Source organism: Pinus tabuliformis, chromosome X (genome assembly GCF_031772625.1).
Source record: "Pinus tabuliformis cultivar Carrire ecotype Pingquan chromosome X, CPIR1, whole genome shotgun sequence".
Classification (NCBI taxonomy): Eukaryota; Viridiplantae; Streptophyta; class Pinopsida; order Pinales; family Pinaceae; genus Pinus; species Pinus tabuliformis.
This window is the reverse complement of record NC_142308.1, coordinates 773,279,216-773,301,784: the sequence shown is the minus strand read 5'-3', so window position 1 is coordinate 773,301,784 and position 22,569 is coordinate 773,279,216. Positions and strand designations below refer to the sequence as shown.

General features: G+C 44.6%; 1 protein-coding gene and 1 pseudogene across 2 annotated transcripts in view; both read left to right on the top strand.

The window, feature by feature from the left end:
• LOC149142168 (HhH-GPD base excision DNA repair family protein) overlaps positions 1-22,569 on the top strand; it is a 225,292-nt gene that overhangs the window by 6,131 nt on the left and 196,592 nt on the right. The gene's annotated exons all lie outside the window — the stretch shown is intronic.
• Positions 10,107-11,713, top strand: LOC149142169 (uncharacterized; annotated as a pseudogene).

Genomic DNA, 22,569 nt, shown 5'->3' with positions numbered 1-22,569 from the left:
CCAATTATGCTTTTCACTTTTTTTTTTAATTGCTTCAACCTCCGGGGCATCATTCTAGGCCTGACCCAAGGTGGGGGCAAGAGGATAGGGAGGTTGGCCCTATGTGGACCCAAAATGGAAATGTGGACCTTGGTGGAAGAAAAGATGAATGGGGGTATAATGAGTGGAAAGGGAGTAATGTGTGCGGGTAAAGGAGTGGGACCACGCACCCAAAGTCGGGGTTTCCCAAGTAGTACCACCCTAGAACCAAATGGTCAATAAGGGAGATCCCATGGAACTAAGATCCAAGGGTAACAACCAAAAGAGATCAAGGGGATAATAGCACAAACTAAACCCACTCTTTCTGCCAAATCCCCCCATCAATCCATACCCAAAAGTCTCCATGATAAGTAAACCCAATACTTAATTACCAAATGACAAGACACACCTTTAGATTCGGGAGGCCCACCTTCAAACATACGATCAATACAGGTGGGTGAGGGACCACATGGCTGGCTCAGGTGGCAGAGAAATGGCACAACAAGTTAGTAGGAGGCATCAAGGGGCTGCCGGCTGAGGCTCATCATGGATATAAATTTCTCCTGGGGATATCACCCACAAAATGGTGGGTAACAGAGCCCATGGCATTTGGCCTTGAGACCCCTGTGTCCCCATCCACCTCATCATTATCCACATGACACCTTGTTGGAAACATTGGGGGGGGTGAATTAGTATTTCTTAGCAATTAGCACTTAATTAATCCTTTTCAGAGCATTAGTTAATCTTCAACAATATAACGATTATTCAGTAAAGCAGTAAACAATAATGCAAAAAGATAGAGGCAATAAACACAAGATTTTCAGGTGGAAACCCCCCTCCGGTTCAAAAACCATCGAATGCTTTTCTAATAAGTTATTTAATCTTCAAGCCAAACTGAAAAGAAAACCACAACTTTCTAGAACTCTAGAAAAACATTCTTCTCCAGCTCCCACTGGAAGGATGCCCCAACGCCCTAGTTTTATCAGCAGTCAGCTAAAAAGATGCCCCAACACCATAACGAGCCACAAGTCACCCTAGCACCTGTTGAAGAACGTAACTAGGTTCTGTCTTCATAATTGTATTTGAGTCATAATAAAATGTATTTATCAAAAGAAAGAAAAATAATTTTATTATTATTATTATTATTATGACTTATTAAAGCATGGGTTTCATGGTTGGGTCATCATGTTTTAGGTCAAAGCATTGTTGTGAACATCACGATTTTTTTGCTTCGCTGATTTAATCGTTGTTTTTTTTTTAATCGCGATTTTTTCGAAATAATCGCGATCCGATTGGTAATAAACGTGAGTGGCGGAAACAACGAGTTTTAAAGCCAATTTTTGGTTTTTGTTTGTCATTTTTTTCAGACAGTGGGCAAGTTTGAGAGTTGAGGAGGAGAGGAAGTCATATACAAAGGCAGAGGAGGACAAAAGCAAAAGATTTTAGAAAAAATGGAGGTTTTTTTTTGTGTTGTAAAAAATTTAATGTGTTGTATGTAAATTTTATTTTTACTTTTTTAACTTGCAATTCTTTTTGTGCCCTAGGTTCAACTTCAAACTTCATCTTACATTAAAACTCAAGAGTTCAACCAAGTTACAAACATGCCAAGGAAATTGGACTCTCTATGGGAATTTGATGAACCTGATGGAGGGTTTGACAGATCAAACTTGAGTTGCAAGTTGTGCGAGCATCATATGACAGGGGGGTATACAGATTGAAATATCACCTTGCAGAAATCCCTGGACATGAGGTAGGGCCTTGCACTAATACAAATCTAGAAATTATCCGAAGAGCCCTCGGATGATTGGAAGAAATAGAGCAAACCAAACTGTCCAAGTCAGCTTTGAAGAGTCAACTAGCAGAGAATAGAGTGTTAGGAGGTGAATATGAGAGTGGCACTGGTTCTACTTCAGCATCAGTATCTACAACCAACCCTGTAGCTGCCTCATCATATTTTGTTCCTAGAACCACGTCTGGTTCACAACCATCTATCTCTTCAATTATTAAAAAAAAGGAGAAAGAAGAAGCTGACAAGTTGTTGGGCAAGTTTCTTCTTTGGAGTGATATTCCTTTCAGCGTTGCAAGGAATAATCCATTTTTCCAGCCTGCTGCTGATGCTATTGCAATTGTTGGCCCAGGGTACAAAGTCCCTTCTTATGATGACTTTAGAGGCCGCATTCTTCAAAATGAAAAGGTTGACTGCACCAAGAGATTGGAGGAGTTTAGGGCATCATGGGCACACACAAGATGCACTGTGATGTCAGATGGTTGGACCGATCAAAAGGGTAGAAGCCTTATAAACTTCTTGGTTAATTGTCCCAAGGGGACAATGTTTATGAAATCTGTTGATGCATCTGCACATATCAAAGATGCAAAATTATTATGTGATTTGCTAGATGTGTTTATTTTGGAGGTGGGTCCAGAACATGTTGTCCAAGTCATAACGGACAATGCTGCAAATTATGTTGTTGCTGGCAAGATGCTTATGGAGAGGCATCCTACTTTATTTTGGACACCTTGTGCTGCACATTGCATTGATTTGATGTTGGAGGACATAGGAAAAATTCATTTTGTCAAAGATATTGTTGACTCATCAAAAAGCATTACAAAATTTATATATAATATTGCATCTGTGCTTCAATTGAGGAGAACATTCACCAACAAGAAGGAGTTGGTGCGCCCCGCCATTACACAATTTGCCACCAGTTTCATATCTCTTCAATCCCTCTTGAATCCTATGTGGGATGTGAAGAGAATGTTTCTTTCAGATCAGTGGCGTGCTTTGGTATTTAGCCGCAAACCAGAGGGAGAGGCCATATGCATATTAGTTTCATACCAGGAAAGCTTTTGGGCGGGAGTGCAGGAGGTGTGCAACATTACTGAACCTTTGGTAAAGGTTTTTCGATTAGTTGATGGTGACAAGCCTGCAATGGGCTACATGTATGAGGCCATGGACATGGCCAAAGAATTCATTCAGACCTACTATGATAATAAGGGAGATGAGAGGTTTTAGAAACAACTCCTCCTATGGGAAGTGAATGATGAACGATGGAACAACACATTCCATTGTCCCATTCATGCTGCAAGGATCTACCTGAACCCCACATTTGCTTACCCCTGTGGGTTCTTATTTGATGCTGAGGTCATGGATGGATTCTTCACTTGTGTTTGGAGGATAGTGCCATCTCCAGTAGAACGTGCAGAAATCTCCAAAGAAATGGAGATATACAGGTTGGCAAGTGGCACATTTAGCTTTGATATGGCTCTGGTTGATAGGTAGACTAAAATGCCAGGTATTTTTAAGTTTGTTTCAAATTTCATCGCCTTTTCAAGTTCATAACTTCATATTTTGCTTCAACTTTCAAATTTTATTTTTTTCTTATGTTTATCTTATTTGTAATTTTGTTGTAGATGCATGGTCCAGAAGCTATGATGCCATAGTACCCAATATGCGAAGGCTTGCCATTCGAATCCTTAGCCAAACATGTAGCTCCTCAGGATGAGAGCGCAACTAGAGTGTATTTGAAAAAATAAACACCAAGAAGCGCAATAGGTTAAAACTTAAAATATTCCAAATTTCCAATTAATTTTTTGAATTCATTATTATTATTATTTTTTATAATTATTATTTTATGACCCTTGTAGAGGTTGGAGTCCCAACAATTAATGGCATGGTCTACGTCTACTACAATCTTCGATTGTGGGTGAGACAACTTGAGAGGACACTTGATATGGAGGCCATCTCATTGGATGGGATTGACACCACTGCTGCATGGAGGGTTGAGGCCAAGAGGCCTCTCATGGAGTCTGCCGTTGATTGGTTAGAGCAGGAGGTAGTGGAGGGGGTAGAGGAGGAGTAGGAGGAGCAACAGGAGGAGGAAGTGACACCACCTACCCAAGATACCTCTGTCACCAATAGAGGACGTGGTATACCTCCTGTAGCTCCTAGTTCTTCAACTTCTAGAGCACAACAGAGTCCACTGCTATCTACATCTAGAGGGAAAGCTATTGCATTTTCTCACAAGAGGGGCAAAGGAAATCAATAGTATTAGTTATTTGGTTCATTTCATTGTATATGACATTATGACTCGCGATATGAGATACATTATTATATTTTTTGTTGATATTTTGAGGTTGAGTTGGGACTCAGGACTTACTATTGAGGACATGATTCACTGTTATGTGTGATGTAGCACTAGAAATGATATCACACGTCTTATATGTTAGTTCTTTTATCATATTTATGTATCAATGCATTTATTTTATGTTGTAGATGCTTTAGATATTAACAAAAATTGAAAAAAAAATGATTTTTGTATATGCTGATTTTTTTCCCGTTTTTTCCGATTTTTTTCCCTCGCCGATTTAATCCCGATCACGATGTTCGCAACATTGGGTCAAAGTCCTCATTGAGGACTTCTAGGATTTATATTGAGTCATTAGAGTCATTGTCTATTTAATGAGACCCTTCTTGGGCTTTTGAATCATGTAAAAATAATTATTTTCGAGTCAAATATGTAATTTGTCACCTCCACACCAAGTCGGCCCTTGTTCAAGTCGTCCTACATGAAGGTAATTCAAACTCCAAAAAAGGGTATATATACAGTGCAGTTCGATTCATTTGGAGACACACACTCACATATAAGTTCGATATCCAAGAAGAGGCAGTACAAAAGTGCGAAGTTGCAAGAAAAAGAAAAAGGATTGCAAGATTGAAGTTTCTAGGGCATCTTTCTCTCTCAAGCGTTTTCTGGGCTATTGATGCAAGGTCGAAGTGCTGCTTCTAGGTCGAAGTACTATTTCAAGGTCGAAGTACTGCTTAAAGGTCGAAGTATTGCTTCAAGGTTGAAGTACTGCTTCAAGGTCGAAGTGTTGCTTCAAGATCAAAGTGCTGCTTCTAAGTCGAAGTTCAGTTGTTGCTCGGTCGAAGTTGCTGCTGCCAGGTCGAAGTTGTTGATGCAAGGTCGAAGTTGTTGTTGGAAGGTTATCATCTGCAGAAGAAGGAAGGGCTAACTTGGTGATTGGAGGAAGTCTGTGTCTAGGTCAAGAAGTCTTGGATTATCTCGTGAAACTATTAAAGGAAGAATTGTTGACTAGGTTTCCCCCTAGATTGGGGTTTTGCACTGGCTATCCGCCTACATCTGGTGTCTTTGATCTTTGTGCTATGGTTTTGGTAATTGCTTAATGAACTAAGATAAAAGGAGAATACAAGAAAGTTAATAAGAACATAAGAATATCACAAGTAATTATCAAGATAAAGAAAATCTTCTTGCCTTTTTGATATCAGAGCTAACGTGAAGAGAGAAAAAGGCAACTTGAAGATCTATTGAAAGGTGAATAAGGAATCTCAAGAAGTTGAATAAGGGGTCATCAAAGGGGATCATATAAGAAAAGAAGCTTACTGTATTCAAGAACAATGTCTAACACAATAAAGGGAGATAACAAATTAGAAGGAGCATCCAATTACAGGGCATGGAAGAAGAGGATAGATCTCATCCTTGAAAAGAATAAAGTCCTGGATCTAGTCAAAGGAAAAGTAAAGAAGCCTATAGAGGAATCAAGTGATGTTGAAAAAGCTAAGTTTAGAGAGTTAGAAATATTGGCTATGAACCTAATGGTAGATGGTATAAAGGATAACCTTATCCCATACATTTCCAACATAGACTCCACTCAAGAGATGTATGAAGCCTTATCAAAATTGTTCACCATCAAGAATCTTGGTCAAGTTGCAAGTCTTAAGAATGAACTAAGGACCATGAAGATGACAAAGGATGATACTGTGGCTTCCTTCTTTGTAAGGATAGCTAGAATTAGAGATGATCTTCAAGCCATAGATGAGATAGTACCTGAAAAAGAGCTCGTGATTGCTGCACTATTGGGATTGCCACCCTCTTGGAGTGCCTTTGCTTTAGGGATCAACAGTTGGAAGGAAACTCCTACATTCGAGCAATTATGGAATGCATGTAGTCAAGAGGAAATGATAATTTCATTAGTAACCAACAAAGAGAATAAAGAAGAGAAAGTTTCAAATGCCTACTCCGCTCATCACAAGAAAGGAACCTTCAAGAAGTCTAAAGGGCCAAGAAGGAAGGTAGACCTACCCAAGATAGAATGTTACTAGTGTCATAAAAAGGGTCACTATAAAAGTGACTATCCTGACAATCCGAAGAATAAGAAAAGAAATCGGGATTTTTCATATCCAGCTCTAGAGCCCTGACCTATCGAACTAAAGCACCTTCGTTGCATTGCATTTCCTTCCTAGCCAGCTCTAGTCTAATGGGAGGATGGCAAGCGAACTACAACACCTTCCTAAGTAACTATCTGTTATAGGTACGAATGGGAGATGGTAGGTACGAACCTAGCCAGCTCTAGCGAGCACCAACACCTTATGAATGGGAGGATGGTAGGTACAAAGCTATGGAGCTCTATCGAGCAACTACCAAACCCCCCTTAAAATGAAAGTGATCCCCCCCAATTCATTGCTCACCATTGGCAGACACGAACGGAAAGTGGTAAGCGTAGTCTATCCATCGCATTTCGAATACTAGCAGCCAGCCTGCTAAAGCGGCTACTCTGGTTCTAAACTTAATAAGAGGCTCAACCCTAATGGATGGAGTAAATGGCCAACTATTCTTTTCAACTATTCCTTCCCCACCCCCCCATAGCCGGAATCTTATCTTGAAGGACCAGGAAGGAAAATAAGACCACCGGAACCAATATTTACGGATTTACCCTATATTCCTTCCCTCGCATGCTTCCCGGGTCCATATTGATTATATCATAAGCTATTTCTTAATGGCTCGGGTGAAAAGCAAGCAAGAGGAAGTTCATTATTTTAGCTAGTAGCATTTGCGCTCCTCCCCTGAAGCATATATATAAGGCTCCCAAAAACTATTGGTTCGGTACCTTCTTGGTCCCGTGGACCTAGATACATGCGATCGGGGAGCCCACGTTATCTCTGCCCCAAAAAAGAAGGAAGGTCAGATTCTCCTTTCGTCTCTGTGTTTTCTTGCTCCACTTCTTTCTCCGGAATCAATATTTCGTATAGAATAGCCATTTGATTAGCTTTTCCATCTGATCTGGGACTTTTCGGGCTTATCGAAAAGATTGGGAGAATGAACCGCTTATGGTTCGATCAGTGCGGCGCGAGAGACGGGAACGAAACCCGCTGTTCGGTAAGCCATGCAGATCGACTAGTTGGTTGACGGGCGAGAATAGCGTATCTCTTCTTTTTGGTTGGTGCTTGTACGCTATCGACACTACTCTTTATGCTATCTCTAGTGACTGAAATCAATCTCATTATATATGTCATTATGCATTCATTCGGTATATACGTAATTACGCTTTAGCAGACAATGTTGTTATGGGCATATTGAATTATGCTCTCGAAATCCAATCTGCTATTATATATGTTATTCTGCTTGCCTTATGACTTGAAACGAAGTGTTTCACAAACGTGAAATTTAAGGTTCTTCGCCACACGTACCTCGTACCTCGCCCTTAACGATATCGTCACAACACCGTACCTCGTACAAAGATATCCAGGCCTTAATACAATAAGCAGTTGAGCTCCCCCATACCCTCATTTACCACTACGGAACACGATGGCGTTCCTACATTGCTTACCTCTACAGAACACAGGTAGGTAGGTTCCTACCTCGAATGGATGGAAGGAATTAAGATGCGTTACATACATTGATTCACTATTTGAGGATAATATGCAACAGACAGTGGATAGACGAAGAACCATTCACCAAAAGCCTAGAAGAAAGGGGCAACCCTTTACGAGCACTCCTGAGACAGTTTTCAATTGGGATGAAAACACGCTAAAATGGCCTTCATTTACTTATTGGGGGGATGTCTTTCCTTGGCTGGATGGATGTAAGAATCACTCAGTTGGATGGGTCTGAGAGTGAGGCAGCGGGCACCCACATGACATGGAAATGATGGGTCAACAGCGTGCAAATATGGCCTTTGAAATATTGACTTTCAAGCCTGAGGTTGGTACCATTTGAAGCTTTACAGTAGTTGGGCAGAGAGGGAGGGTTGTTAGCAAGTTAGGCAATTATGGGCCAGTTGTGGATCAAGCAATAAAGAAATGGTTGAAGGCGGGGCTAGTATTAGTGCTTTAGGGCATGGCTTACTGGTCGTCTTACTTCTTGCTTGATCGATCGGACGAGGCAGGTGCGAAGCAGCGCTCTTCGAATTCGACATTTGGAAGGTTGAAATCCCATACATACCTCTATTTATGTGGGTGGGAGGCAGGTGGCTGGGATTGATTATTGCATGAAGCTGGACGGTTAGGGCACTTATTGCTGCTTTATCGCACTAGGTTCAACATCGATTCGGGGGACCAGGGGCAACAATTTCACGAGGAAGAGGCAGGCTCTTCGAAGGAACCATTTGGGAGTGAAGAACATAACCCTAGTCATTATTGTGGAGAGATTGCAAGGCAAGCCAGCTTGGACTATTGCGGAACAAACGTGTGGAAACAAGGTCATCCTTACCCCTCCCTTTGGACATCAAATTACTGTTCCAACAAGTTGTGCGTTCAGGCTTCTTCTTTCATTCTCTTCTACTTTTTGCTTTTCCCTTCAGAACCTTTTGATTGATTATGCAATATCTTCTTCATACACTTCTTATGCATAGACAGGATTATTACCCACCTTCGGGAAAATGAGGAGGAATTAAGACGGGGGCAGTTAGGAAACAAGGAAGGAGGGATGCATCGACACAACTACTGATCGAGAGTATGATCAATACAACCTGATTGCTTAAGCTTCATGATCGAACTCCCCTTATCGCTTCATGATCACAATTGTCTGGTGTTGCTGGTGCTGGTGCTGGGACTCTGATCTTCCCCCTCCCTTCTTCTACTACTACTACTTTTTTCAACAAAGGGGAGGGTGTTGCTACGCTCTGGTTAGATACCGATAACCATTACGCACCAATTCTACCGGCATTCCGCTACTAAGCGTTGGCCATTATACCTCAATTAGACCTTTTGCTTCAACCCTTGAGCTTTGATCGTTATACCCCTTGAGCCCAGAGAGGTGGTGGCAAATGATAAGAGCGTAGCAGGCAGATAAGAGCATTGCGCATAGCAACTAGGTAGGGTTGGCAAATATAAGAGCGTAGCTTAATTATAAAAAAGAGCGTAGCAGGTAGAACAAGAAAACAGATAGATAGATAGATCTACATACGCCCCCCCATTTATCCAAATGAGCCGATACCCTTATGATCCATCAAGACTGGGATCTATTTAGCTGGTTCTTTCTATAGGTCATAATATCCAAAGTTCCAATAAGACTCTAGCTCTTTGCTCTTGACCCTATAGCTTTTCGCTTTTGAAACTCTCGCTCTATGCTTTTATTCTCCTGCCTGCTATGCTCTAATCATTCCCGTACCAGTTCCTTCTTTTGTTAGCGCTCTGCTTTTACAGATCCATAGCTCTTAGCCTTCATTTTGCACTCTTTCTTTCTGCGCACACTGATAAGTTGGTTCAGTTGGTTCAGTGGTTTCATTCCCGTACCGTAAGGTTGAATAGGAACATAGTTCCGTTTCGTGTTGGTTGAACCATTGGCTCTTTACCCCACCCCCGGAGGTACTCATGGCAAGGTGACAAAATCAATCCATCTTCCTTCATCCAGAAGTTTCCACCCGGAATGTCTGACTCACTATTGGCCTAACCACCTCACCTGATGATAGTGTGCCCTCTACCCTATGTGCGGTAGTGGAACCTCATCTGAGCGTAGTATTGCTCCAGCGGTTGTGTGTGGAACCTCTTCATAGAGTGCAGTTGTAGTATCGCTCCATGCGGTTTTGGAACCTTATCAACAGAGTAGTAGGTCCCAATGGCCCAACCTTAATGGAAAAGTTCAATTTACTTATTGGGTGGGGGGGCTAGCGGTCGAGCCTGCTTGCGCATCCTCTCCCTTTTCAAGAGACTAGTTCCTTCCTTGCCCTCCTCACCCTTGATGGGTGAGCAATAAAGAACCTATTGTCGAGCAAGCCATCCTTCCTCACCCATATGAATGAGTGAGCAATCCTTTCAATTTACTTATTGGGTGGGGGGGCTTATGGTCGAGCGGCCTTACGGCACCTTGTTTTCGCAATAGCAGCAGGCAGTCAATGGGTGGGTGCGCTTCGCCTCCTGCCAGTGATAGGGCCACTGGTTCTACCACTTCATAATAAATGAGTGAGTATCCTCCCCCGGGACCGGAATGATTATCCCTGTCCGATGGGTCTACATTCATCCCTGGATGTCGTCGGGTACTTTTCACTTCCCCGCCATTCTTGTCACCGTCACCTGCAATCCGCGCAGGTGTGTTCGCACCCCCTTGAGTGGACGGGAAAGTCTTTATCGGAGCAACCCTCCCTGGTTCCAGACCCAGGAGTGCACTTCCCCGTATGAGCATTCGGTACATGCATAGGTGGAAGAGTTACAAGGTCACCACTACTTGGGATCTCCCCCCTAATCTTAGATTGGTCGTCCGAGGGTTCGCCTTCATTGCTGTGCTTACACACTAGGCTACCCTTCTCCGAAAGCTTCGCGGGACCACCTACCACTAGTCTTCTCCGGATCGCCCGGAGGGGTTTACTGCAAAAAAAGGTCCTGGTTCTTCTTTTCGCTAGCTCTGCGAAGCAACCCTTGAGGGAATCAATCTAGGGCCAGCACAGTCAGGATACTATTTTCTTCCCCTCAAACTGAAAGGTTCTGATTTAGCGTAAGACCGGCCGGCACAGGACCTTACCTGCCTTACTGCTCCTGGGTTGACCGGCGCAGTCAGGACCAACCCAGTAAGGCCGGCCTTTCAGGACCGGATAAGGCCGGGGACCTTACCTACTCCAGGATTTACCCCAGACCAAGATTCCCAGAATCAAATAATATATCCTTCCTTTAAAGGCCTGCCTTATTGTCTGAAGTATTGATCTGAAAAGATGACTTCTTCGTTCGTTAGATAAGGGTTAATGTGGTCGAGCCTGCTGTAGCATCCTCTCCTTATCAGTCGAGCCCCTGACGGACCTTATGGTCGAGCAACTAAAGTTTCAATTTACTTATTGGCTCCCCCAAATAAGTAAAAAAAACAGTCGAGCCGATGGCGGCCAGTCGAGCATGCTTACGCATCCTGCCGGTGATGGCGGCCTTATCAGTCGAGCCTGCTGTAGCATCCTTATGGTCGAGCGACTACGTTCCTTATGGTCTTTAGGCCTTACGGCACCTTGATTTATTCCCCTCAAAGAGCTCTGCTCAGTCAGATAAGGCCCGGGGACGCTGGCTCCCGCAGGCAGAGGCCCAACGAATGTCAGATGCAAAGCTCCGCACCTCATTAAGATCATATTGGCATACTCCCCTAGAAAAGAAGGAGCAGACCCCATCGAAGACGAGAGTAGGGTACAACAAGGCCATTTCCGTCCACCTTCTCACAGAGCCGTACGTGGACGTTACCGCTCATACAGCTTCCAGCCGGCAGTCAGCCCCTACAATAAATAAAGAAATGTGTGTGTGAATGAATCGACGAAAAATCAATCGAAGAGTGACATGAATTTGGTTCTTCAGCAGTAGCATGGGAGGAGCATCCCTGTCACAAAAAAGGAGTAGGTAGAAGGGAGCTTCGTGACATCCGTCCGTGATTGATCCGGATAGCTCAATTTTGCTTGCTAATAATAACGAATCAAACAGGGGCTAATGCTAGTGCCAATGCCAATAACTCAGCTCAGTTTTGTGGGGAAATATCGATCGAAAGTTAGCTTACTTACCGGGTGAAATTGAGGTAGGTTCGGGAATAGATTTCAGGCGGGCGGTAAGGTCCTGCCCTTCTTTAGAAGGGAAAGGTACTATGATTTATTCCCCCCAAAGAGTGAGAAGGGTTGGGTTGGTCCTTTCAGGCAGTAAGGTCCTGAAAGGTGAAAGGTAAGGAGAACCTTACCTAGAAGGGAGCAGCGCCGTAGGGATAAACATTCTAAGAAGGCGGATAAGCCTCCTCCGTAAGTAGCTTGGTTGCTAGATACGACATGGTAGCATGGGTACCTCCTCTCCCTCTCCCTCTCCCTTATGGTCGAGCGGCCTAACGACACCTCTCCCTCTCCTTAACAGTCGAGCGATGGCGGACTTTTAGTCGAGCATTCGTTACCTCACCCTGCCGGACCTTATGGTCAAGCCTGCTGTAGCATCCTCTCCTCTCCCTTATGGTCGAGCAACTAAAGTTTCAATTTACTTATTGGGTGGGGCGGCTTATGGTCGAGCCCCGTTGCCGGTCCTTATCAGTTGAGCCGATGGCGGCCTTATTAGTCGAGCGTACTTACGCACCCTGACGGACCTTATGGTCGAGCGGCCTTACGACTCCTTGTTATGGTGGTAGTTATATATGAGCATGTGGTAGTTTAGGTTCAGTCAGTTCCTTGTCTGATTACAGACAAGCGATATACATTCCTTGCCCTCCTAACATCAAGCAAGCGGGTTCCTCTCCCTATCAGTCGAGTCACTAACGTACCTCTCCCGTTGGTCGAGTCACTAACGTACCTCTCCCGTTGGTCGAGTCACTAACGTACCTCTCCTTATCAGTCGTGCATGCTTATGCATCCTTGCTTCGGGTGTACAAGACTCGATAGCAAGCTCATAGGCTAGCCTATGTTGCGGTAGTTTTCCAGAGGCATGCATCGAGAGTGGAATTTAGTTTTAAAGGCCATTTGCATGCGTTTTACGGCTACTTGACACGCCCAAGCTGGGGAAGGGAACCTGCGTAGACCTAAGAAATAGCCTAATTTGGCCATTTGGGGGATGCGCAAAATGACATATCTCGAATGACGTAATTACGTATATAATGAATGCCAACCAAGACAATGAGTAAGTGACTGCCCCTCCTAATTGATAGCCCGATGAAATGGTGGTAGTTAGTTATATATGAGCATGTGGTAGTTTAGGTAAAGACAAACTTCCTTTCTTCCTTACCTATGCATGCATCTGTATGAAGGTGTTTGGCTAACCAAGCTGCCCAGCTAATGCATCCAACTGGGTACCACTCATATACGGGGTCAAGGGGCTATTGCCCAATAGTCGAACCAGGTACGGGGGACGGGGGTAGGTTTCTTTCTCTTTCAGGCCATATATTGCAGCTAAAAGGCCAGATTCGACATCTTGGCATCTTTACCCAACAAAATAACTGACACCCTTTTAGGAATCCCACCACACACACCTTTCAACTTTCTCCCCATTAGGTGAGAAGTGACAATTTCGGTTGACATTTCAATTTCCAGTTCAATATTATACCAGGACATCCCCTTGGGGTTATCCTCTTTTTATGTTTCATGGGGGTTAGTTCCGCTCTCATTCGGGTACCCTGAGTCAACACTAGAAGAGTGCATCCCTTGAGTTCACCTGTTCAAAGGTGCGAAGCCGCTTGTCCCTCCGGGGGGCAAGGAGTTCCCCAGATTTCTCTCTTCGAACTTGACCCCGATCTCCCTAATGACATTAGTTGGTTTGGGGAGTGGCTCTCATCCCCGGATCTTGCTAGTCGACCAAGCATCTCCCTGATGAAATTAGTTGGTTTGGGGAGCTAGCTATTAGAGCAGAGCTAAGTTCGGGCAGCTATGAGAGCTAATAACACCAACACCCAACTAGAATACCTGGATCTTTATCCAACACCTTTACCCGGATCTACCCGATCTACCTTATTATATGCTTTATTTCACCTGATGAAATCTTAATCTATTTTCTGGGTGGAGCATCGGAATGGGTGGAGCCAGTTTGTTCTCGAGGCCGAAGGCCAAGTGTGTGCCCCAATCTTTAACCCATTCATTCTCACCCTTCCTCATCTTTCATTCGGGTTTAGGTATAAGTTCGTTGGTGTGCTGCTTATTAATAATGGCTCATGATTTAGTGGGGTTTGGGTTTGGAGAAAGTGACCTGGCCTGATTCTGGGCTCTGGTTCGGGGAGCTATCAGAGCTAAGTTCAGGGAATTCGGTAGCTCTTGAATTAGGTCCCCCATATCTCCATTGGAGTTAGTTAGCTGGTTACCCCTCCTAATCTATATTTAATAAGACTTACCCAGCAGACTTGGAGTTTGACTTATATTTACAAGTGGCATATGCTCAGATAGAATATATTATTGAATCCATTTATCTCGAGATCTATCTCTGTATCTGTGGATCTATCTATATATCGATCTATCCATCTATTTAGCAATCCAACCAATACCCGGCATAGCTATTAATCGACGGGCATAGCTCTTACCAAATTCAGTCAAGTAGACCGGGCATAGCTATTAATGCATGGTTAACAACACGACACAAGTGAAAGGCAAAGGAAACGGGTTCAAGAAACAAAGAAAGGCCGGTCCTACCTTCCCATCGGGTGGGTGGGTTCAACGGCTGGCTGGGCTTATTGGGTTGGTTAGCAGGTCTGGATCACTTACCTATTACCTTACCTATTACCCGCATCACTTACCTATTACTTAGCAACTGGAGGAGTCCAAAGCACAGATTCGAAATTCATGCCATATATTCCCTAGAAAATGAACTTTTTGCACCCGGATCTATCATTACCCCACTTTCACCATAGACATACCTTTGAACGTACTTCAGCCATCTTACAGGCTCAGTTATCATCTCGGACTCATTCCTATTTCCAACCTCCAAACTCGGAACGGGAAGTCTTAAGGGTTAGTTACGGGGAGAGTGAAGGGTTAGTTCCCGATAGTCGAGCAAGCATAGTCCGGTTCGGATAGGAGAGGATTTGAGAGGAACGGTCCGGATAGGAGAGATAGTCCCAACGTTCGGGATCCGAGCACAGGGATAGGGCGGGGACAGGGCAGCAGCAGGGTCAGCAGGACAAGCAGAAGGGTCAGCAGGGTCAGGCACAACAGAGAGAGAGTGTAGCCTCATTGGTTAGTTCCGCCTAATCAAGGGTTAGACCGGGTTACTACTCAAGGGGTTACTAACTATACCCCTCATTATGGGATGGCATTATCGGATGCAGGATGATCGGATCAGGATGGCATTATAAGTAAGCGGCAGTAGAGCAGGAGACTAGGAAGGACTATAGGAGGAGGGAGCAGGAGACTAGGAAGGACTATAAGGAGGAGGCTAGGAAGAAGAGTATTCCTCGCACATAGGTAGGCACCTCATAATATGAGCATATATGAGCATATGAATAAGGATGAAATATGAATAAGGAAGGACATTGTTCACGCACACGAATACCTACTTATATTATATACATCTTAGCTATTCATAACTGCCCTACCTAAGTAACTTATTCATAACTGCCCTAATGAACTGATCTGGATCACTTACCCTATTACAGCAAGTTGAGGAGTCCTACCAGCCGGCCAATTGAGTTAGGATTTGGAAGGAAGTATACCAGCCATTTCATTAAGTGTACAATAAGCTCCAAAAAGCATAAATGAAAATTCATACCATCTAGGCCTTTCAAATTCACTTTCATATACCGGATGCCTAATCATACCACTTGAGACAGAGACATATCTTTTCACTTTAGGAATACACATTTCCAGAGAAGGTTTGCTTTGAGAATCCATTCTCATTTCAATGGCAATTCGGGAAGTCGCAAGTCGAGAAGTCTTAAGCGTTCTGGGAGTTGTTCAGGGGGAGTTCCCAATAAGAAAGCAAAGGGCCCACAACGTTCGGTTCGGGAGGGATCAGAGAGAAGAGGAACAGGGTTAGTTACGTGAACAAGGTTAGTTACGTATGCCGTTAGTTACGTATGCCTGATTAGGATTTAGAACCATGAGTACCCCCTTGCTGTCACTTTGAAAGTCTGAGGTCTGACCGAGTAGGGCCTATCTAAGCACCGAGTAATAGGTCCTAACTAAAGTGCTTCCGATCTCCCGAATCAAAAGGGTTTCAGGGTTGGTGTTTCCATTGAAGTAAAAAGGAGAGTAGCATTGAGGTTGTAATTGTGGGACCATAGCTTCAAAACAAAACTAACAGGGACTGCTTCAAGGGTAAAAGAATAACTAGGTAAGCTGTCTCATATGGAGGTTAAGGTGTATCTCGTGGTGTCAAAGCAGGATCTCAAAATGGAAGTAGTGGTCAAACTGGAATGTACTAAAAGGTGGTTGAGCACGTAGGTAAATAAGCATACTCTTGGTTGGTTGGTTGGTTGGTTCCTTCGTTCCTAGGTTCTCCGGCCCGGCTTCAAATCAAAAACCTAAATGGTGTAAAGCAAAAGAAAAGTAGGTAAGATGATTTGGTAAGACCTAATAGTAAGTGGGAGCTGTTGAAAGGGCATGAGCAGAAGAGGTAGGTCTAAAGGGTAAAGTACTAGCAGGAGTAGGTATAATGGGCGACTAACTAAAATAGGTGGATGGGGTACTAAGCAGCTAGCTCAAAAGGCTGAGCAAAGTAGACCGACCTATGGTAAAACCAAAGGTAAGTGTAGGTCTGATGTAAAGTGTTGAAGCTCTGAGGATGAGCAAAGGAGAAGGAGCTAATCAAATAGGATTCTCCTAAGAGAAAAGTGCTTTATTTAAAAGCACAGGTTGTCTAAAGCAATATAGCAGGTAGTGTATCCAATTGTATATGTAGGTAAAGGCTAAAAGCATCCCCTTTCTGTATGGACTATTTGAAGTCAAGACTCTGGGGTTAGGGATGAAGGAGAGGGAGTTACAGTTGATAGGGATTCAGTTAGGTATGAGGGAGAGGGAGTCCCTAATGATGGTGAAAAAGTTTCTGAATATGGTGAGCTAGAGGGAGTTTCTGCTGTTGTTGATGTTGATGCAGTTGATGGAGCCAAAGTAGTTCATTCTGTTGATGGAGTGGTTGACCTTTCATGCGTGGAAGTTGATGCAGTTACGGAAGATCTAATCCCTTCGTGTGTTCGAGATCCTATTGAATACCAGGATGGGCGTATCGAGTTGACCCATAAGCAGCGGTAAAGGCATTTGACCAAGTGAAAGCTCCAGATGCAAATCGTCTAGTGTTAGATGTCTACGGAGATAGAGAGGGAGGACCTGGTAGAGTGGTATCAGTTTGGCTACCATATGTAGATATAATGCCAGCATGAGTTGTTTCTGTTGGTTCTGTAGCTTATTAAGGTGTTCCTGGTGCAGATGGATACCTTGGTTAGCGAGAGTAAGATTGTAAAGAGGAAGATAAAGCAGGACGAGCAGTGAAAGAAACAGGAGGAGTTCCAGGAGGAGATGGAGACCAATTAGTTCAAGGAAACAAGTCTTCACCTTATCGAGGGTCTTAACAGCACCCTAGGCACCAGCCTCGACAAATTTCATATACCACTGCAAGGGTTATAGGGCCTCATGTTCTCTACCCTCGACCCGATAACTCTACCCGCCGCCCTACACCCTCGACCCTACGCCTCACTTATCGATACGGCACTAGGTTCAGCAATTGGATCGAAGGCATGAATCGACGACAATGCTTACGATGGCTCCTGTCGAGGATAGGATTTGATCATGCAACAGACAGACACACTGTGATTGTATCCGCCGGGAGTGATGATAGTATTTGAAGCGCGAGGCCGATGATGCATTATGTTACTCAATGAAGTGACTCAATGAGGGAAGGAGTATCGCTACCGCTCGATGGGAGCACCTAGTTAGCTGCCGATAGCCGAGACCGGGGGAGAAGAAATAGAGGATCGCTGCCGCTAGCCGAGACAAAGGAGACCTCACCGGAAGGAAGATGCATGGATGGAGGCCGAGAATCGTTCAATTTAGTAGCACAGATAAGAGAATGAGCAGCACTTGTAGGGAGGAACAATTGAAGAGAGAAGAGGCCAGGATGATGTTATTCGTTGATCTTACTCAATGATGAAGGAAGGTGTGATAAGGGAGCGAGGTGCAATGATGTGACTCGATACCAGGTGAGTACAACTACTGCTTGATACCCGCATGATCTGATTGCTACCGCTTGCCTTATGTTGAGCACTACCGCGATGCCTGTTATCGATACCGCTTGACCCCATGACTTGCCGATACGGCACACAGTTCCTACATCTTACACGCCCCGCATCACACATCCATACACGCCCCGCATTCAGTTCCATACGCCCGCATATACGCTATCCATTCAGTTACATCCGCATTCAGTACGCCTTCTAAGTTTGATTATTGAGATCGAGAGCCAGATTCTGGTTATAGGGATGAAGTGACGGATGACCCAGAGGCAGTCCCCCGAATTAGCGTGATCCAGTTCCTGATTCTCGTGAGCTAGACCCAGTTTCTGTTGATCTTGATCCAGTTATGGAAGATCTAATTCCTTCGTGCGTTCCAGATCCTATTGATTCAGAACCACCATCGACAATAGGGACCAGCTTTGGGATTGATCCACAGAGGCGCTAGGTTAGGCGGGTAAGAGAGCTTTGCTCCCTGGTTCAATAAATGGATTCGGTAGCCAGCCCTTCCAAGAGTGAGGTGAGGCTTATTCGTTCAGTGTTTCATGCGTTCTCTCGATATGGCCCCTTAACCCATAGAAGAGCGTGCCAACGCGATCGTACCACCAGGTGGAATACTAACATCTCTGAAACTAAGGCATGTTTGGCTACGAGTATAAGACTAATAACATATCCGAAGATCCAGTTGGAACGGGCATCAACCAATGAAACAAAAGCCCAAATGCATATCATCCAATTTCATTGCCAGGCGTTAAACCACCAATTTCATTGCCTCCAGCAGCAGTAGCACCACTAACAACATCATCCCTAGGTGGTTAGCCATATTTTGAGATCGAGATCCATAGCTAGCAGCACCAAAGTAAGCAAACCTATAAGCATACCTAGGTAGAGTAGTTCCATACCCGCCGTTGAGCAGTTCCTGGCCCACTAGCAGCAGTTTCAGATCCTCCAGCAGAAGTTGAGTCAGTCGAATCAGCCAGCAAGCAATCAAGTAAGCCCGGTTCTTTCTTATCCCAGCCATCCAGGGGTTGTCTCTTTCTATGGATCGTACCAGAATCTCGTATATAGAGAGAGTCTAAATTAGGCCTTGATTTCTTCGGGTGTCAAGTTTCATTTTACTTATTGGGTGGGGGGGCTAACAGTCGAGCCCCTCACCCATCGGAATGAGTGAGTGACCCCTAAGTAATAAATATAGGGTGAGGTAACGAACGCTCGACCCCCGGGCCGCCATCGATTTATCGCTCATCCATCATATGGGTGAGGGCCCTCTTGGGTTTGCTTATTGGGTGGGGGGCTTATGGTCGAGCAACTAAAGTTCCTCTCCCGTTGGTCGAGCCCTGTCGGACCTCTCCTTAGCAGTCGAGCCCCGTTGCCAATCCTTGATAGTCGAGTGTGCTTACGCACCCTGCCGGTCCTCTCCTTATCAGTCGAGCCTGCTTAAGCATCCTAAGGAGTATGGCCTTTAGGTTCGTGGTTAGGCCGATGGGTGGAAAGGGTTGTCTTATTCGAGCGAAGCAGGCTAGGTTGTTCGTTGCCACGCGACTCCTCTTAACTTAATACTATAGTACAAAGCCATATCATCTATCTACCATCTCAAGGTTTTTTCCTTCTAAGGTTAACCCTCTCCCCCTGGTCGAGAGTTTGCTTACTCACCCTGTTATGGCTTAAAAACGATCTTATCTTGTCCTTTTCCCTAGTTATATCCGCGTGCTAGGTACTCATTTTTCTTTAGATAGGCAATCCTCGCAATCTCCATGTTCTTCAACGTTATACCTTCGCAACCCAGCAGCTCGCCCAGGGACAAGAGTCACTTACACCAATCATTCCTTCCCTTCAATAAAAAAGATCTAGCTCCAGTATACACCACTTATCGACAAAAATAGAGCTAAAGACACGTCTACGAATAGTCTTTACGCAGATAAATCGTGCGTGGTTCAGGATGCACTCCAATGTATGCTATCCGGTTTTCCCGATCATATCGGTAAAGAAAGAGGGGTATGTTTGTTGAAGTTGTTGGATGAAGGAAGCACTTTTCAAAGCTGGGGTTGATTTCATTTCATAGGGTGCTTTTTTCATTAATCAATCGTATCTGGCCAGGTAAAGCCTGCCCCCCCACCAATAGCAATAGTATATTTACCTACCTTAGCATTCCTAGCTAAAGCAAAGTGGTTTTTAAGGATGAGTAAGCGAACTTTCGACCAGCCCCCTCACCCAATAAGTAAATTAGGGATAACTCCATTCACTAAGGTTAGGTGAAGCAGTAAGTAAATGATGGAAAAATGTTGGTAGCATGCACGTAAAGGGAAGTATTCCAGGCTCTAAGTAAGAGCCCACTCAAGCCCTTCGAATCATCTTCGGGGTCTGCTGGCTCTGTATTGAATAAAAGCAAGAGGGCAGTTAGTGAAAACGATCCGAGACTGCTGGTAGCTGTTGCACAGAAAGGTAATGGTAGCTTCAAAAGAGAATACAACTCTAAGTGCCCACCCAAACAAGCATGTAAGATCTCATAAATAAGGAAGGCAGTATTGACTAAATCCAAGCAGTTCCAATCTCAGCTCCGTAGGGAGTATTTCCTCTCCCTCTCCCTTATGGTCGAGCGGCCTAACGACACCTCTCCCTTTTGGTCGAGTCTACTGTAGCATCCTTATGGTCGAGTCAGCTTTTGATAGACAGTAATTCATGTTATATAAAGAATCTATTAGAAGAATTTCAGGGACGGAGTCACTCACTATTCATATGGTGAGGGTGCGTAAGCACGCTCGACTGTCCATGAGAGGGTTTTTTCTAATGTACATTCTGTTCACTTAACCTATAACTGGAAATTTTCTTTAATGAAACATGATGGTCGAGCAACTAAAGTTTCAATTTACTTCTTGGGTGGGGGGGCTTATGGTCGAGCCCCGTTGCCGGTCCTTTGGTCGAGCGGCTTCGCTCCTTTTCATCATGTCTCTTTCCATTTTAGGCAGGATGGACAGGTGCTCGATGAAATGAAGGGAGGGCCGGGAAAAAGGTAACTTGCGTTAGCTTTGGTTCCCCAGTTCAGGGTATCGTTCGGGTATTATCTATCATGACCCTACTCAGAACTAGCTGATTCTCGCATTTATGAGATCCCAAGTCTCCAAGTGGCCCTCTTGGCCACTCACAGCCCTGGCTTTTTGGGGAATCCTGCTCTTGTGTCGCTTGTAGCTCGGCGGTCCACCGGGTTTTTTCTCCAGTTCCGAGTGTATTCTTGGATAGTTATAGCGGCCCATAGGCGCAAGATGTACCTTGTGGGGGCGGCCGGGACCCTGGACATAGTCCTTTCAGACAGTGGCCGTTTAGTCCATGGTCCATTGGATGTTCGGTGCAAGGCCAAAAATTGGAACACACTGCCCGAAACGTTCCCGTCCTTCGCTTTAGGGCCTGTCCCTCAGTGTGGTCAGTACTGAATACTGTCGGGCAGCAAAGCTTACACCTGTTCACTTATTGCGATGGTTCACCAGGGCCTCTTTCCTCCTCCCTTTTCTGCTCACTCGTGAATCAGGGGCTGCCGGACCCCCCCTACAAAGGGGGAGAGAGTCGACTGAGCATCTCAGCCATTGGCGGGAATTTCGCCCGCATCCGATCCCCAATTCTTGTTCACCCTGGATGATCGTGTTGGGTGAATTGTTACCTCGTATGATCGTGTTGGGTGAGCAACAGCCGCTTCGTCACAGTACTTACTTATGGGCTAACGGGTCACACTTTGGCCAAGTATCCTACAAAAAGACTCCCGAAAGCCAGAAAGATTGAAGGAATGGCCTGCGGAATGGGCGCATCATGACATCGTAAGATGTCTCGCCCGAATGGATTAGTTGGTGCTGGAAATGTCGGAAAAAGCGAACGGAAAGAGTGATAAGGAGTGGAAGAGACAGAGACACTTCCCAACCAGAAAGCGAAGTTACCACTGATGGTATATTTGGTGTAAGCGAGCTCTGAGATCACATCTTTGGAATAAAATCCAGTTGGAAAAGGAAATCCAATTAGAGATAGGCTGCCTATGAGCATCATGGCATAGGTAAAAGGTAACGAGGAAGCAAGCCCCCCCATCTTGCGCGTATCTTGCTCATCCGACATGGCATGAATCACTGGACCTGCACTCAAGAATAGTAATGCTTTGGAAAAAGCGTGATTCATTAAATGAGAGACGCTAACCGAATAGTTGGAAATGCCGCAAGCAAAGATCATATAGCCTAATTGACTGCAAGTTGGATGAGCTATGACCCTCTTTGAATCGTTCTGTAATATTCCAGTGGTTGCCGCGGAGAATGACGTCATAGCCCCTGCAAAAGCAATAACAATCAAAGCCGTGGGTGGGTATTCAAATAGAGGGGAGCACCTCGCTATCATGGGAACGCCTGCTGTTACCATAGTAGCTGCATGAATCGGAGCGGATACTGGAGTGGGACCCTCCGTTGCATCGGGTGACCGAGTATGCAATCCTATCTGTGCGGATTTTCCAACAGCACCAATAAAGGGCGAGATACGAATAACAGTTATGGCATGAAATCTAATATTGCGGAAAATGAAATCATTTTGGGGTTCGGAAAAGGCACTAGCACGAGCAGAAATGGTCGGGGAGTCTACTGTTTGAAAGAGAGTAAAACGACCCAAAATCCCGAGAGCTGATCCAAAATCACCTACTCGATTGACAAGCATA